Source organism: Prionailurus bengalensis, chromosome A2, assembly GCF_016509475.1.
Source record: "Prionailurus bengalensis isolate Pbe53 chromosome A2, Fcat_Pben_1.1_paternal_pri, whole genome shotgun sequence".
In the NCBI taxonomy this organism is placed as follows: Eukaryota; Metazoa; Chordata; class Mammalia; order Carnivora; family Felidae; genus Prionailurus; species Prionailurus bengalensis.
This window is the reverse complement of record NC_057348.1, coordinates 146,833,240-146,849,133: the sequence shown is the minus strand read 5'-3', so window position 1 is coordinate 146,849,133 and position 15,894 is coordinate 146,833,240. Positions and strand designations below refer to the sequence as shown.

The window sequence follows — 15,894 nt, the reverse complement described above, 5'->3', positions numbered from 1 at the left end:
GTTAAGCGTCAGACTTCGGCTCAGGTCATGATCTTTGGGTTTGTGAGTCTGAGCCCTGTGTCGGGCTCTGTGCTGACGGTTCAGAGCCTGGAGCCTGCTTCAGATTCGGTGTCTCCCTCTCTCTCTGCCCCTCCCACACTCTGTCTCTGTCTCTCAATAATAAATAAATGTTAAAAAAAATAAAATAAATTTAAAAATAAACTTAAGAGATTTACTAACCACCCCTGCCAATTTTTAAAAATTAAAAAACCTGAACCTACTGTAGATATGTCTAATGTAGCTCAAGATTTCCTGTTATACACTAAATAAAATGGAGTCAATTAGGGAATACATTTTACATTATGTAGATTGTTTCATTTATAAAAATCAAGAAGGAAACTACTACTGGTTGAGTATATGGAGAAAAAAGTATTCAGGAAAATGATTCAGATGGCTTTTGCAGTGGCTTCATGCTAATAGTGGGTAATACAGGTGACAAATGTAGAAGAGTAAAATTGGTGCTTGGTCCTACTTCCTACCATGCACAGAAAATGAACTCAGAATGGATCAAAACCGATCCAAAATCAGTCCTTTAGAAGCAAAGATCTAAATGGAAGAACTAAAACTATAAAGTTTTTAGATGCAAATAGAGGTAAATATGAGATTCTGGATTTGGCAGTGATTTCTTAGATATGATATCAAAAGCACAAGCAACAAAATCTAAAATAAACTGCCCTTCGTTAAAATTAAAACTTTTGTGCATCAAAGGATACTACCAATAAAGTGAAAATATAACCTACTGAATGGGAGATAGATACTCCTCTATTGCTTATCTGTTCTCTAGCATACAGTTAGTTGTATCCTTAAGAAACTTTGAATTAACAAAAAATCATATTACCATACCTATTACTTTGATATGGATAAAAAGAATAGCAATCTTAAGTTTTCTGTGGCAATTTTGATAATAAATTTGAATTGCTACCTAAAATGTGAACAATATATAAACAGTTGTTACGGTGTAGTGGTTAAAGCCTTGACTTTGCAGTCAGTGAATCAGTAGAGAGGCTTCTAACTTGAAATAACAGAAGGTCCTATTTTAGTGGGTTTAAACAAATCAAATCCCTCTTTCCCCTCTCCCCCAAAATTAGAGTTAGACAGCTTCTGGTGAAAGTTGAGTGGCTCACAATTGGCTGACTCTGAGATGCTCTTGATTTGTTTTTAAATTTTATTTAAATCAAAGTTAATTAACATAGTGCAAAGGTTTCAGGTGTAGAATTTGGTGATTCATCATTTACATATAACACCCAGTGCTCATCCCATCAAGTTCCCTCTGTGGTACCCATCACCCATTTATCCCATCCCCCACCCACCTCCCCTGCAGCAACCCTTAGTTGATTTTTTTGTTCATGATTGCACAGTGGTTGTTTCAGTTTCAGATAGCAAAGAGGTAGCTTTTTTTTTTTTTTTTAAAGCAAAACTGTAACCCCACAGTAAACTTCTGCTTACATCTCAGAATTTTGTCATGTATCTACCTTTGGCAGGAAGGTGGCTAGGAAAAACTGGGTTGAAAATGGTGGTTGGGCCAGCCAACCAACAATATCAACCAGACTGATTTTTAAAGTCACATCTGTCTGTGATTAGTGTTGTAATGATGGTTAAGTTAATTAGCCTTTCTAAGCCAAAATTTCCTCATCTTTAAGATAAGGATAAAGAGGATGCTTATTATTATTATTATTATTATTATTATTATTATAAGATACTACTTCTATTTCTCTTATTCCTACTAAAATGAGAATGCATGTAAAAATCTGAGCAATGTGCCAGACAAGGGAGTTTAGTGCTCACAAGATTTTAACTCTGATTTTATCATCATCATTATCATCATAATCTTTCATGTCAACATCAGCTTCATTCTTTTGTGGAGATAAAATTGACATTACATAAAATTGATCATTTAAAAATGTGCGTGTTAGTGGCATTAGTACATTCACAGTATTGTGCAACTGTTCTATCTATCTAGTGCCAAGGTATTTTTATCACTCCATAAGGACGCCTGATAGTGGCTCCTGTTTCCCTTAACCCAGCTCCCGGCAATTACTAATCTGCTTTCTGCCTTTGTGAATTTACCTGTCCTGGATATTTTGTATAAATGGAATCCTATAATACATAACCTCCTATATCTGACTTCTTTCCCTTCGCATGTTTTTGAGGTTCATCCACGTTGTAGCATGTAACAGTACTCCATTCCTTTTTATGACTGAAGAGTATTCCATTTTATAGAAATGCTTCACTTTGTTAATCCATTTATCAGTTGATGGGCATTTAGGGTTGTTTCTATTTTAGCCATTGTGAGTAGTACTGCTCTGAACATATGTGTACAAGTGTTTGGATACGTTTTCTCATTTCTTTGGAGTATACACGTAGGAGTAGACCTTCTGGGTCGTATAGTAATTCTGTGTTTAACTTTTTGAGGAACTGCCAAACTATGTTCTGTATCATCTGCACCATTTTCATTTCCACCAGCAATGTCTGAGAGAGTTCCATTTTCTCTATGTCCTCACCAACCATCATTATCTTCTGGGTTTTTTTTGTTTTTGGTTTTGTTTTTTAATTATAGCCATCTTAGTGTGGTGTGAAGTTGTATTTCTTTGTGGTTTGAATTTGCATTTCCCTGATGATTAGTGATACATCTTTCTATGTGCCTGTTCGTCTTTTATCTTCCTTGGGAAAAAGGATGTTGAGGTCCTTTGCCATTTTCAAATTGGGTTGTCTTTTTTGTTGTTGAGTTGTAAGAATTCTTTATATTTCTGGATACTAACCCTTATTAGGTTTACTATTTGCAAATATTTTCTCCCATTCAGTAGGTTATATTTTCACTTTATTGGTAGTATCCTTTGATGCACAAAAGTTTTAATTTTAATGAAGGGCAATTTATTTTAGATTTTGTTGCTTGTGCTTTTGATATCATATCTAAGAAATCACTGCCAAATCCAGAATCTCATATTTACCTCTATTTGCATCTAAGAACTTTATAGTTTTAGTTCTTCCATTTAGATCTTTGCTTCTAAAGGACTGATTTTGGATCGGTTTTGATCCATTCTGAGTTCATTTTCTGTGCATGGTAGGAAGTAGGACCAAGCACCAATTTTACTCTTCTACATTTGTCACCTGTATTACCCACTATTAGCATGAAGCCACTGCAAAAGCCATCTGAATCATTTCCTGAATACTTTTTTCTCCATATACTCAACCAGTAGTAGTTTCCTTCTTGATTTTTATAAATGAAACAATCTACATAATGTAAAATGTGTTCCCTAATTAACTGACCCCATCTCCATCTTTCTCATTAACCCACACTCCCTCTCATTCCTGTCTCCTCCTTTCTCTAGTCATCCTTTAAAGTCTCAGTTTAGATGTCAGTCTCCCCTGACAGCTGGTTAGGTACAATGTTGTAACTAATATTAAAAGTGAGTTTTTATACATCTGTTGTGCACCATCCATCACTCCATATATGATACCCCGAAATCCAGCAGGAAGTTGTTACATATATATAATTTTATTAATAACCAAATCGAATTTTTGTTATTAAAAAGTTACATAAATAGGGGTCCCTGGGTGGCTCAGTTGGTTAAGCTCCCAACTCTTGATTTCTGCTCAGGTCATGATCTCACAGTCATGGGATCAGGCCCTGCACTGGGCTCTGCATCGAGCATGGAGCCTGCTTAGGATTCTCTAACACCTTCCATGCTTGCTTGCTCCTCCACCCCACCCCCAAAAGTTGCTTAAGGAAAATTTAAACTCTCTAACCGGAAGCAAACCATAATAATTTGATAGAAACCCTTCTTAGGCAAAAATTTTAATGTTTGGGGCACCTGGCTGCCTCAGTCAGTACAGCATGCAACTCTTACTCTCAGAGTTGTGATTTCAAGCCCCACGTTGGGTATGGGGACAATTAAAAAAAACAAAAAAACAAAAAAACTGAAGCAACCTAAATGCTCTGGGAAATTAGTTAAGCTTAATATTTTTAAAAATTTTAATTTTCAATCACATTTGCCTTTATTCATAATGAAATTATAATTCCCATTTTCCAACTCTTGAATATAAATGCTGAGTAGTGTTACTGTTAAACAATGTTGTCCTATAGTTAAATAGGTTTTCATTAGTTTTAATTTGGAGAAATAACTGCTGTAGATATAGCAATACAAACTAAAAAAAATTAAAAAAATTGAAGTTCATTAAGAACAAACATTTTAGAAAAACTACTTTAGAACCTATTAGAGGGGGCAAGAGGGGGCTGCCCCAAGATGGGCCACTATGGCATAAAGATTATTTCAAGTTAAAAGTAATCAAAACCTGGGGTGCCTGGATGGCTCAGTCAGTTAAGCCATCTGACTCTTGATCTGGATTCTGGTCATGATCTCAGAGTTTGTAAGACAGAGCCCTGTGTCAGGCTCTGCGCTGATAGCTCAGGGCCTGCTTGGGATTCTGTCTCTCCCTCTCTCTCCCCCTCCAGGCTTGCTCTCTTTCTCTCTCAAAATAAATAAACTTAAAAAAAAAAAGTAATCAAAACCCAGCAGATACAGGAAAAGCTCTCTACCTCCCCCTCAACTGCCAAAATTTACATTGGAAAGGAGCACCTGTACCAGGAAGAGAGAGCTATTAACAGAAACTCTCCTTTACCTAAGGAATTTATCTGCGTAACAGGACAGTCTTGTTCTTCCAAACATCTCTTTTTCTAAGGTCTCCCCATTATATCCTCAGGCCCTACCCCTCACCTCAGCTCAAATAAGCTTCCTGTTGCCTGTCTCTGGAATTTCATGTCTGTGTGGATGCCCCACAGGTATACCTATTAAATTTTATTTTCTCCTGTTAATCTGTCTCATGGCAATTTGATTCTAAGTCCAGTTAGAAGAACCACAGGGCAGAGGAAGGTCTTCCTCCCTGATACTATATATCAACCTTTGAATTGTGAGTATATAAATATTAATACATTAATTTTATAATAAAACATAATGTACCACAATCTCTTTTCCAAAAGGGGGGGCACACTAAAAATTCAGCCACAGAATTAAGCAAGCAATGAAAAAAAAATTTTAATGTTTAAAACTTGTTCACAATTTCAAACTTAAGAGATTTTTTCAATGTGAGAAAGGTGATTTTAAAAATCATTTTTAATCAGGGGCACCTGGGTGGCTCAGTCAGCTAGGTGTCCGACTTTGGCTCTGGTCATGACCTCATAGTTTGTGAGTTCAAGCCCCACACTGGGCTCTGTGCTGTCAGTTCAGAGCCTGATTCAGATCCTCTGTCTCCCTCTCTCTCTGCCCCTCTCCTGCCTATTCTCTCCTCTCTCTCTCAAAAAGAAACATCTAAAAAAAATGATTAAAAAAATAAAGAAGAGGGGCGCCTGGGTGGCTCAGTCGGTTCAGCGTCTGACTTCAGCTAAGGCTATGATCTTGAAGTTTGTGAGTTTGAGCCCCACATCGGGCTCTGTGCTGACAGCTCGGAGCCCGGAGCCTGCTTCGGATTCTGTGTCTCCCTCTCTCTCGGCCCCTCCCATGCTCGCACTCTGTCTCTTTCTCTCTCTCAAAAATAAATAAACATTAAAAAAAATAAAAATAAAAAATAAAGAAGAATTGCTGAATCAAATATTTGTGTACATCTAACATACTTATATTTTTATTTCTAAGAGGCAGAGCCCTACGAAGAACTGAGTAAGACAAATGTACTCTCCACATCGAGAGCCTTTGCCAGATTATATTTCAAAGACTAATAATTCAGATTTTCAATTTCAGATTTTCAAATGTATAGGTACCCTTCTTCCCAAATTCTTGCAACAATGAGTGTTATCATTCTTTGAATTATCTCTATAGACATTTTAAATAATCTATCAGCTAAAAAAAAAAAAAACACTATAAAACTTGATATGACATGAAAAGGAAATATCTGAAGGCACAGAACACCAGAGTGAACAGAAGCAAACTCTGGGGGAAGTGCATGCTCGCTGACGAAGGGCAGCCAATAAGCTGTAAAGCAGGTTCTAGCTCCAAAGCTTTTAGCGTGCAGCTAAGTGCACTCTTAGAGCAGACACAGCAGCAGTCAGAAAGTAAAGAAACCAGGAAAGTAAAGTTGGGGACCCATGAAAGTTGAAGAAAGTGGTATTTCAAGGTTCTCCAGAAAAACAAAACAGAAACAGGAGGCTGAGAAATCCCATAATATGTGATCTGCAAGCTGGAGAACCAGGTAAGGGAATCCTCCAACCCCAGGCAAACCTTGGGATAACTGCAGTCCTGGCCTACACCTTGAGTGCAGCCTTGAGCCAGAACCACTCAGCAACGTCACTCTCAGATTCCTGACCCTCAGTAACAGTGTGAAGTAATAAATGCTTGTTTCTAACTGCTAAGTTTGGGGTAACTTATTACACAGCAATAGATAATACAGCATCCAAGGCCAAAATAAATATTAACAGTTCCATTTATTAAGTAGTTAAGTCCAAACAGCTTAATAAGCGTTTATGTACTGACAACTTAGTAGCCATTTGAAAAACAACAGACATAAATTAAAACAAAAATATTTGTATTTCATTCCTAGATAAATACAAGTACCTACTAATGTGCTTTGTGTGCCTGCTGGACAGCGCACAACGACGCAAACATTTGAATTAGACTAGAATCTATCTACCACTCATATTTCCTAAACCACATTAATTTTCTATGTAATAATTGTTTGTTTGTTTGTTTGTTTGTTTTATCACAGCAAATGAAATTCTCAGCCAACACAGAATTTTGCCATGGCACCACTGAAAGGGAAATACAGAAATTAGTAAGACCGAATGCTACTTTTCAAAGATCTTACTTACAATCTAATGAAGAAAATACACACTAACAACTAACCACAACACAAAGTAGAATGAAAGGATTTGAAAAGTTTGAAAAAAGAAAAAAAGGATTTGACATTAACTAGTAATAGAGTAATGCTTCCATTTACCCATCACCTTCAGAAAATGAGGCTTCCAAATAATACAAAATATAAAATTTGGAAATCTAGAAATAAAACACTTTTTGGATAACCCTAAAACCTTATTTTTATTGATGAAGAAATACAATCCTAGAGACATGAACTCTCTGACTTCAAATTACATAGAGTCAATGGTAGATTATTTACAACAATATGAGATAGAGACAGAAGGGATATAAAACATAGTTAAGGGGTGCCTGGGTGGCTCAGCTAGTTAAGCGTCTCTTTAAAAATTTTTTTTTTTACCATTTATTCAGTTTTGAGAGACAGAGCGTGAGTGGGACAGGGGCAGTGAGAAAGGGAGACACAGAATCTGAAGCAGGCTCTGAGCTGTCAGCACAGAGCCTGACGCAGGGCTCGAACTCACAAACTGAGATCATGACCTGAGCCAAGTAGGAAGCTTAATCGACTGAGCCACCCAGGCACCCCCACGTCTGACTCTTATTCTCAGCTCAGGTTATGATCTCATCATGATTCATGGGTTAAAGATCTGAGTAGGGCTCACAGCGCAGACCCTCCATGGGATTCATTTTCATTCTCATTCTCATTCTCTCTCTCTCTCTCTCTCTCTCTCTCTCTCTCTCTCTCTCCCTTCCTCCCTCCCTCCTCCTCCTCCTTCACTCACGCGTATGTGTCCATTCTCTCAAAATAAACAAACATATAAAAAATATTTAAAACATATTTGAGAGACTATAAAAGCAGTAATTTCCCCTACCTTTTCTGCCTTGTCAAAAATAACACCCACTCAGAAAAGAAAAGAGAGGCAATATTCATTTCTTGCATTTGGTTACTTGTTAGCAGAAGGCTTAAAAATGTATACATATGACCTTACATTTTTCAAAGTGTTTTCACAAGCAATTTTCATCATCTGGACAACTACCACCAAGTCAAAACCTACCAAAATCTCTGGCCTGGATTATTGCAATAGCACTTTTTACCTCTGAATATATTGTTTAGTGTATTGTCTTTCTCCTCAAGAAATAAGCTCCATGAGAGCAGAAATTTTTGTTTGTCCTGCTTACACCTCACTGATTTTCCTTAGTGATAAACCCCAAACACCTACAACACAGTCTGACCTATTTATAGCAGCCAATAAATCTGTACCTACTGAATTCAATGAATGAAAGCTACAGACAAAAGGTGAGAAGGTACTGCACGCATAATTCCTGGTCCCTGTTGTACACAAACCTACCTCTCTCAGATAGTCAATCAAACACTAACCTAGTGAAAGTAGTATGGATAGATGTAATTATGTTTCCAGATCAGTTCGTTTTAATTAAAACAGAGATTATCTGGGTGGGCCCACCTAATCGTGTGTCCTTTAACTCTGAGTTTAGAGATCAGAGACAAGAAGTCAGAAATTAAAAGCACAAGAAGGAATCGATGCACCATTGCTCATTTGAAAATGAAGGGGGGCATGTGGTAAGGCATGTGGGCATGGTCTAAGAACTAAGAATAGCTCTTAATTTATAGCCAGCAAGAAAACAAGGACTTCAGTCCTATAACCAAAAGGAACTGAATTTTGACAACAAAGCTCACGGTCTTCAGGGCCAGCAGATGAGAACCTAACCAATATCTGGATTTCAGCCTTATGATACTCTGAAGAAAGAATCCCACCTGGGGGATTGTAACCTAGGAAGTGGCTTTAAACTAAATCTGTGATTTGTTATAGAGCAATACCAAAATAATAAAAGAGGGACCCACCATAATGAGGACAATGTTAAAATCACAAAACCACATAAAGCTTTAAGATTTAGAGTCTAATTCATTAGAATTAGAATCAAAGTTCCATTCAGGGGCGCCTGGGTGGCTCAGTTGGTTAAGCTTGGACTCTTGATCTCAGCTCAGGTCATGATCTCACAGTTGGTGAGATTGAGCCCCGCGTCGGGCTCTGTGCCTGCTTGGGATTCTCTCTCTCTTCCCCTCTCTCTGGCCCTCCTCAGCTCACACACCCATGCTCGCTCATTTATTTTAATAAATAAATATTTAAAAAACGTTTAAAAAAAAGAATAAAGGGTAAAAAGTTTAATTGGGGTCCTTTCTGGCAAAGCTTCAATGGATAAAGAAATGAGGACAAGAATGCAAACCACTATTATTTATTCCAGTAAGTAAAACTGAGGAAGGTATGCAATATCTACTGAAATATACACTCTAAATATAGATTATTATCTATTTTTCCAATAAAGACCCCTAAATGTTACACTTTTGTTTTTCTTTTTTTTCTTTTTTTACACTTTTGTTTTTCTATTTGTTACTTAGATTTTTCTATCTTTTCCATCACGACACTTTGTCAGTTGTTCTGTTTGTCAGCTTGCTGTTAATGTGCCTATCTTTTATAGCTGTGCCCCCATACACAAAGTTACATCCAGTTGCTGAAAAGTGAAGAAGTAACTAACTAAACAGAGTAACTTAAAACCAATGTAGATTCTAGGAAAGGCCCTCAGGACCTAAAATTTCATCACAATGTTTTGGTTTTTCAGAGTCCTCTTTTTTTCCTTTCTGATTCTCAGCTCTGTTCAAAACATGATAAATGAATTATTAGATCCCATACAGTCACTCCTCATTATTTGTGGATTCCATATTTGTGAATTCCCCTACTCACTAAAATTTATTTTCAACAACAAAATCACTACAGATTTCAATACCTACAGCACTTTCAGAATCATTTCCAGACATGTGCAAAGCGACAAAAAAGTATGAGTTGCCCAATGCACTCTCTCCCAGCTGAGGTCAAGCAAGGGACACTCTGCCTTCTTGGTTTAATTCTATCATACAGTAAACAAGCATCCTTTACACCGTCTACTTAGTGCCACATTTTTTATATTTTTGTGCTTTCTGCTGATCTTGCTGTCTACAATGATCCCCAAGCAGAGTGCTGAAGCCATGTCTAATGTTTCTAAATGCAAGAAGGATGTGATGTGCCTTTCAAAGGAAATAGGTGTCAGGCTGGGGCAGTGATGTCCCCCTCCCTAAGGAATTTCAAAGTTCCCTGAGCCCCTGGGGAATTTCAATCCCTCCTTCAGTGCCCACCTGGTTTTTGAAGCTCTAAGGAAGAGACCACTGCACTCCCAGAGCAGCAAAGGGAGCAGCTAGAGCTAGTGAAACTAGAGTCCTGGGGCGCCACCTCTACGTGAAGCATTTCTGAGTTCTCAGGACCTATAGGAAGGCATATATGGGGAAGTTTCTTAGAATGTGTTCAGTTTTCTCTGGATAAATCTAATTAAGACAAAACCTTAGCTTCCTCAGAGGTCTGCCACATGCCATCAGGCAGATCGTGAGAATGACTGTGGAAACTCTGGCTTCACCGTGGCAAGACTCACTCATATTGTGATTCATGGTCTCTGGACTCTTATTTCAAGCTTCATTTCATTCAGGCGTTAAGTTATAGTGCTATGGCTGTAGTAAGTTCAATGCTAACGAACAAATAATATACATAAAATAAGGTATGTGTAAACAGAAACACACATAAAGTAAGGTCATATACCATTTGGTAAACAGGAATGTTACGACCAAAGGCACACAGGAATCTAACCCTGTATTTCCCCTAGAAGCAATGGCTCAGTATTCACTAATGCAGTGTTCATGGCGATTTTATAAAATATAACTATTGTAAATTACACAATCAACTATCTATAAAACCAAAACACATTAGAAATGGAAATACTTTTCAGAGTTTTAGGGCACTAAAGTAGCTAAAGTACATGCACCAAACCTTTACAATCACCATACACGGTCATGGGGGGATTTAGAATAATTAAAAACAAATATGGAAAATAGAGGCTATTCTCATACTAATTATATGGTACCACTTCATGAAATAAGGTTTCTCCTTATCCAAAATTAAAATAATAGAACTAAGTTATATATCCTAAGTAGTGCTTTGAAATAGGCAGGTCAAGTAATAGTTTATTATCAAAATAAGCTACAAAGGTAAGTAATTGTATGTATCTGTCATATAAATTATTACTAGCAATTATTTTTCAGTGATCTATGACAATAATATTTCCACTTTACATAAAGTATATTTGACTTAATTTTAAATTTTTATTTTTTTTTAAATTTTTTTTTTTTTTTTTTTTCAAAATCATGGTTATTTTATTGAAGTGTTCCACCATTTGGAGATGTTAAGGCTAAAATAGGACCGGAGTGCCTGGGTGGCTGAGTCGGTTAAGCATGTGGACTCGGTTCCAGCTCAGGTCCTAATCCTCACGTTGCCTCGCATCGGGCTGAGCTGCCAAAGCAGACCACACTTGGGATTCTCTGCCCCTCCTCTGCTCCTTCAAAGAACCTGAACTAGGACTCAATGTAGAATAAAGGGATTAAGGCATTCAGAGGGTAAAGGCATTCACAGGCATTCAGAGGGAAAACTGGTCCTTGGCTTCTTACTACCCGTGGGCCAAAGGTTGTACACAACACTCCACTAGAACGAATGGCTGTGGGGGGAGCCAGCCTGCTGGAGGGATGGGTGGGCTGGAAGCCGCAGCTCCGGTCCAGGACAGCAGGCTGGGAAGTTAAGCTTTCCAAGCTCTAGGGCGTTGAGGATTTCCTCAGACAAGGTTTAAATTTTTTTTTAATGTTTATTTTTGGGACAGAGAGAGACAGAGCATGAACGGGGGAGGGGCAGAGACAGAGGGGGACACAGAATCGGAAGCAGGCTACAGGCTCTGAGCCATCAGCCCAGAGCCTGACGCGGGGCTCGAACTCACGTACCGCGAGATCGTGACCTGAGCTGAAGTCGGACGCTTAACTGACTGAGCCACCCAGGCGCCCCTAAATTTTTAATTTTTTTAACTTTTGACATTTTATTTCCCTATTTTTAGAGAGAGAGAGAGAGAGAGAGAGAACACAGGAAGGGGAGGGACAGAGAGAGGGACAGACAGAGAATCCCAAGCAGGCTCTATGACGTCAGCACAGGGCCTGGCACGGGGCTCAAACTCATGAACTGTGAAATCACGACCTGAGCCAAGACCAAGAGTACCATCCAGGTACCCCAATCAGTTAAGCATTACACTCCTGATTTCTCTTCAGGTCATGATCTGAACTGTTCATGAGTCCAAGCCCTGCATCGGAGGGAGCCTGATTGGGATTCTGTCTCCCTCTTTCTCTGTGCCTCCCCTGCTTATTCTCTCAAAATAAATAAAAATAAACAACAACAACAAAAAAAGGGAAAGTGTTTCTGGAAAGTTCTTTTTTATTCTCAACTATAATCTGCAATTTTGGTTACTGTATTTTTCATTTCTATTTTGGTTCTTTTTTTTTAATTCCCTGCCAAAATTTTCATTTTTTTTTCAATAAATGAAGTTTATTGTCAAATTGGTTTCCATACAACACCCAGTGCTCATCCCAAAAGGTGCCCTCCTCAATACCCATCACCCACCGTCCCCTCCCTCTCACCTCCCATTAACCCTCAGTTTGTTCTCAGTTTTTAAGAGTCTCTTATGCTTTGGCTCTCTCCCACTCTAACCTCCTTTTTTTTTCCCCCTTCCCCTCCCCCATGGGTTTCTGTTAAGTTTCTCAGGATCCACATAAGAGTGAAACATATGGTATCTGTCTTTCTCTGTATGGCTTATTTCACTTGGCATCACACTCCAGTTCCATCCATGTTGTTACAAAGGGCCATATTTCATTCTTTCTCATTGCCACGTAGTACTCCATTGTGTATATAAACCACAATTTCTTTATCCATTCATCAGTTGATGGACATCTAGGCTCTTTCCATAATTTGGCTATTGTTGAGAGTGCTGCTATAAACATTGGGGTATAAGTGCCCCTATGCAACAGTACTCCTGTATCCCTTGGTAAATTCCTAGCAGTGCTATTGCTGGGTCATAGGGTAGGTCTAGTTTTAATTTTCTGAGGAACCTCCACACTGTTTTCCAGAGAAGCTGCACCAATTTGCATTCCCACCAACAGTGCAAGAGGGTTCCCGTTTCTCCATATCCTCTCCAGCATCTATAGTCTCCTGATTTGTTCGTTTTGGCCACTCTGACTGGAGTGAGGTGATATCTGAGTATGGTTTTGATTTGTATTTCCCTGATGAGGAGCAACGTTGAGCATCTTTTCATGTGCCCGTTGGCCATGCGGATGTCTTCTTTAGAGAAGTGTCTGTTCATGTTTTCTGCCCATTTCTTCACTGGGTTATTTGTTTTTCGGGTGTGGAGTTTGGTGAGCTCTTTATGGATTTTGGATACTAGCCCTTTGTCCGATATGTCATTTGCAAATATCTTTTCCCATTCCATTGGTTGCCTTTTAGTTTTGTTGGTTGTTTCCTTTGTTGTGCAGAAGCTTTTTATCTTCATAAGGTCCCAGTAGTTCATTTTTGCTTTTAATTCCCTTGCCTTTGGGGATGTGTCAAGTAAGAAATTGCTACGACTGAGGTCAGAGAGGTCTTTTCCTGCTTTCTCCTCTAGGGTTTTGATGGTTTCCTGTCTCACATTCAGGTCCTTTATCCACTTTGAGTTTATTTTTGTGAATGGTGTGAGAAAGCGGTCTAGTGTCAACCTTCTGCATGTTGCTGTCCAGTTCTCCCAGCACCATTTGTTAAAGAGACTGTCTTTTTCCATTGGATGTTCTTTCCTGCTTTGTCAAAGATGAGTTGGCCATATGTTTGTGGGTCTAGTTCTGGGGTTTCTATTCTATTCCATTGGTCTATGTGTCTGTTTTTGTGCCAATACCATGCTGTTTTGATGATTACAGCTTTGTAGTAGAGGCTAAAGTTTGGGATTGTGATGCCTCCTGCTTTGGTCTTCTTCAAAATTACTTTGGCTATTCGGGACCTTTTGTGGTTCCATATGAATTTTAGGATTGCTTGTTCTAGTTTCAAGAAGAATGCTGGTGCAATTTTGATTGTGATTGCATTGAATGTGTAGATAGCTTTGGGTAGTATTGACATTTTGACAATATTTATTCTTCCAATCCATGAGTGCAGAATGTTTTTCCATTTCTTTATATCTTCTTCAATTTCCTTCATAAGCTTTCTATAATTTTCGGCATACAGATCTTTTACATCTTTGGTTAGATTCATTCCTAGGTATTTTATGCTTCTTGGTGCAATTGTGAATGGGAATTCATTACTAGTGTATAAGAATGCAACTGATTTCTGTACATTGATTTTGTATCCTGCGACTTTGCTGAATTCATGTATCAGTTCTAGCAGACTTTTGGTGGAGTCTATCGGATTTTCCATGTATACTATCATGTCATCTGCAAAAAGTGAAAGCTTAACTTCATCCTTGCCAATTTTGATGCCTTTGATTTCCTTCTGTTGTCTGATTGCTGATGCTAGAACTTCCAACACTATGTTAAACAACAGCGGTGAGAGTGGACATCCCTGTCGTGTTCCTGATCTCAGGGAAAAAGCTCTCAGTTTTTCCCCATTGAGGATGATGTTAGCTGTGGGCTTTTCATGAATGGCTTTTATGATGTTTAAGTATGTTCCTTCTATCCCGACTTTCTCGAGGGTTTTTATTAAGAAAGGTTGCTGAATTTTGTCAAATGCCTTTTCTGCATTGATTGACAGGATCATATGGTTCTTATCTTTTCTTCTATTAATGTGATGTATCATGTTGATTGATTTGCGAATGTTGAACCTGCCCTGTATCCCAGGAATGAATCCCACTTGATCATGGTGAATAATTCTTTTTATATGCTGTTGAATTCGATTTGCTAGTATCTTATTGAGAATTTTTGCATCCATATTCATCAGGGATATTGGCCTGTAGTTCTCTTTTTTTACTGGGTCTCTGTCTGGTTTAGGAATCAAAGTAATACTGGCTTCATAGAATGAGTCTGGAAGTTTTCCTTCCCTTTCTAATTTTTTGGAACAGCTTGAGAAAGATAGGTATTATCTCTGCTTTAAACGTCTGGTAGAGGGGCGCCTGGGTGGTGCAGTCGGTTAAGCGTCCGACTTCAGCCAGGTCACGATCTCGTGGTCTGTGAGTTCGAGCCCCGCGTCGGGCTCTGGGCTGATGGCTCAGAGCCTGGAGCCTGTTTCCGATTCTGTGTCTCCCTCTCTCTCTGCCCCTCCCCCGTTCATGCTCTGTCTCTCTGTGTCCCAAAAATAAATAAACGTTGGAAAAAAAAAAAAAGTCTGGTAGAACTCCCCTGGGAAGCCATCTGGTCCTGGACTCATATTTGTTGGGAGATTTTTGATGACTGATTCAATTTCTTAGCTGGTTATAGGTCTCTTCAAGCTTTCTATTTCCTCCTGATTGAGTTTTGGAAGCCTGTGGGTGTTTAGGAATTTGTCCATTTCTTCCAGGTTGTCCAGTTTGGTGGCATATAATTTTTCATAGTATTCCCTGATAATTGCTTGTATCTCTGAGGGATTGGTTGTAATAATTCCATTTTCATTCATGATTTTATCTATTTGGGTCATCTCTCTTTTCTTTTTGAGAAGCCTGGCTAGAGGTTTATCAATTTTATTTTTTCAAAAAACCAACTCTTGGTTTCGTTGATCTGCTCTATAGTTTTTTTAGATTCTATATTGTTTATTTCTGCTCTGATCTTTATTATTTCTCTTCTTCTGCTGGATTTAGGCTGTCTTTGCTGTTCTGCTTCTAGTTCCTTTAGGTGTGCTGTTAGATTTTGTATTTGGCATTTTTCTTGTTTCTTGAGATAGGCCTGGATTGCAATGTATTTTCCTCTCAGGACTGCCTTCGCTGCATCCCAAAGCGTTTGGATTGTTGTATTTTCATTTTTGTTTGTTTCTATATATTTTTTAATTTCTTCCCTAACTGCCTGGTTGACCCATTCATTTTTTAGTAGGGTGTTCTTTAACCTCCATGCTTTTGGAAGTTTTCCAGACTTTTTCCTGTGGTTGATTTCAAGCTTCATAGCATTGTGGTCTGAAAGTATGCATGGTATGATTTCAATTCTTGTATACTTAGAAGGGCTGTTTTG

The 15,894-nt window shown here is 38.4% G+C and overlaps 1 protein-coding gene across 2 annotated transcripts in view; it reads right to left on the bottom strand.

Moving 5' to 3' along the window:
• Positions 1-15,894, bottom strand: part of MKLN1 (muskelin 1) — a 382,687-nt gene that overhangs the window by 126,547 nt on the left and 240,246 nt on the right. The window lies entirely within an intron of this gene.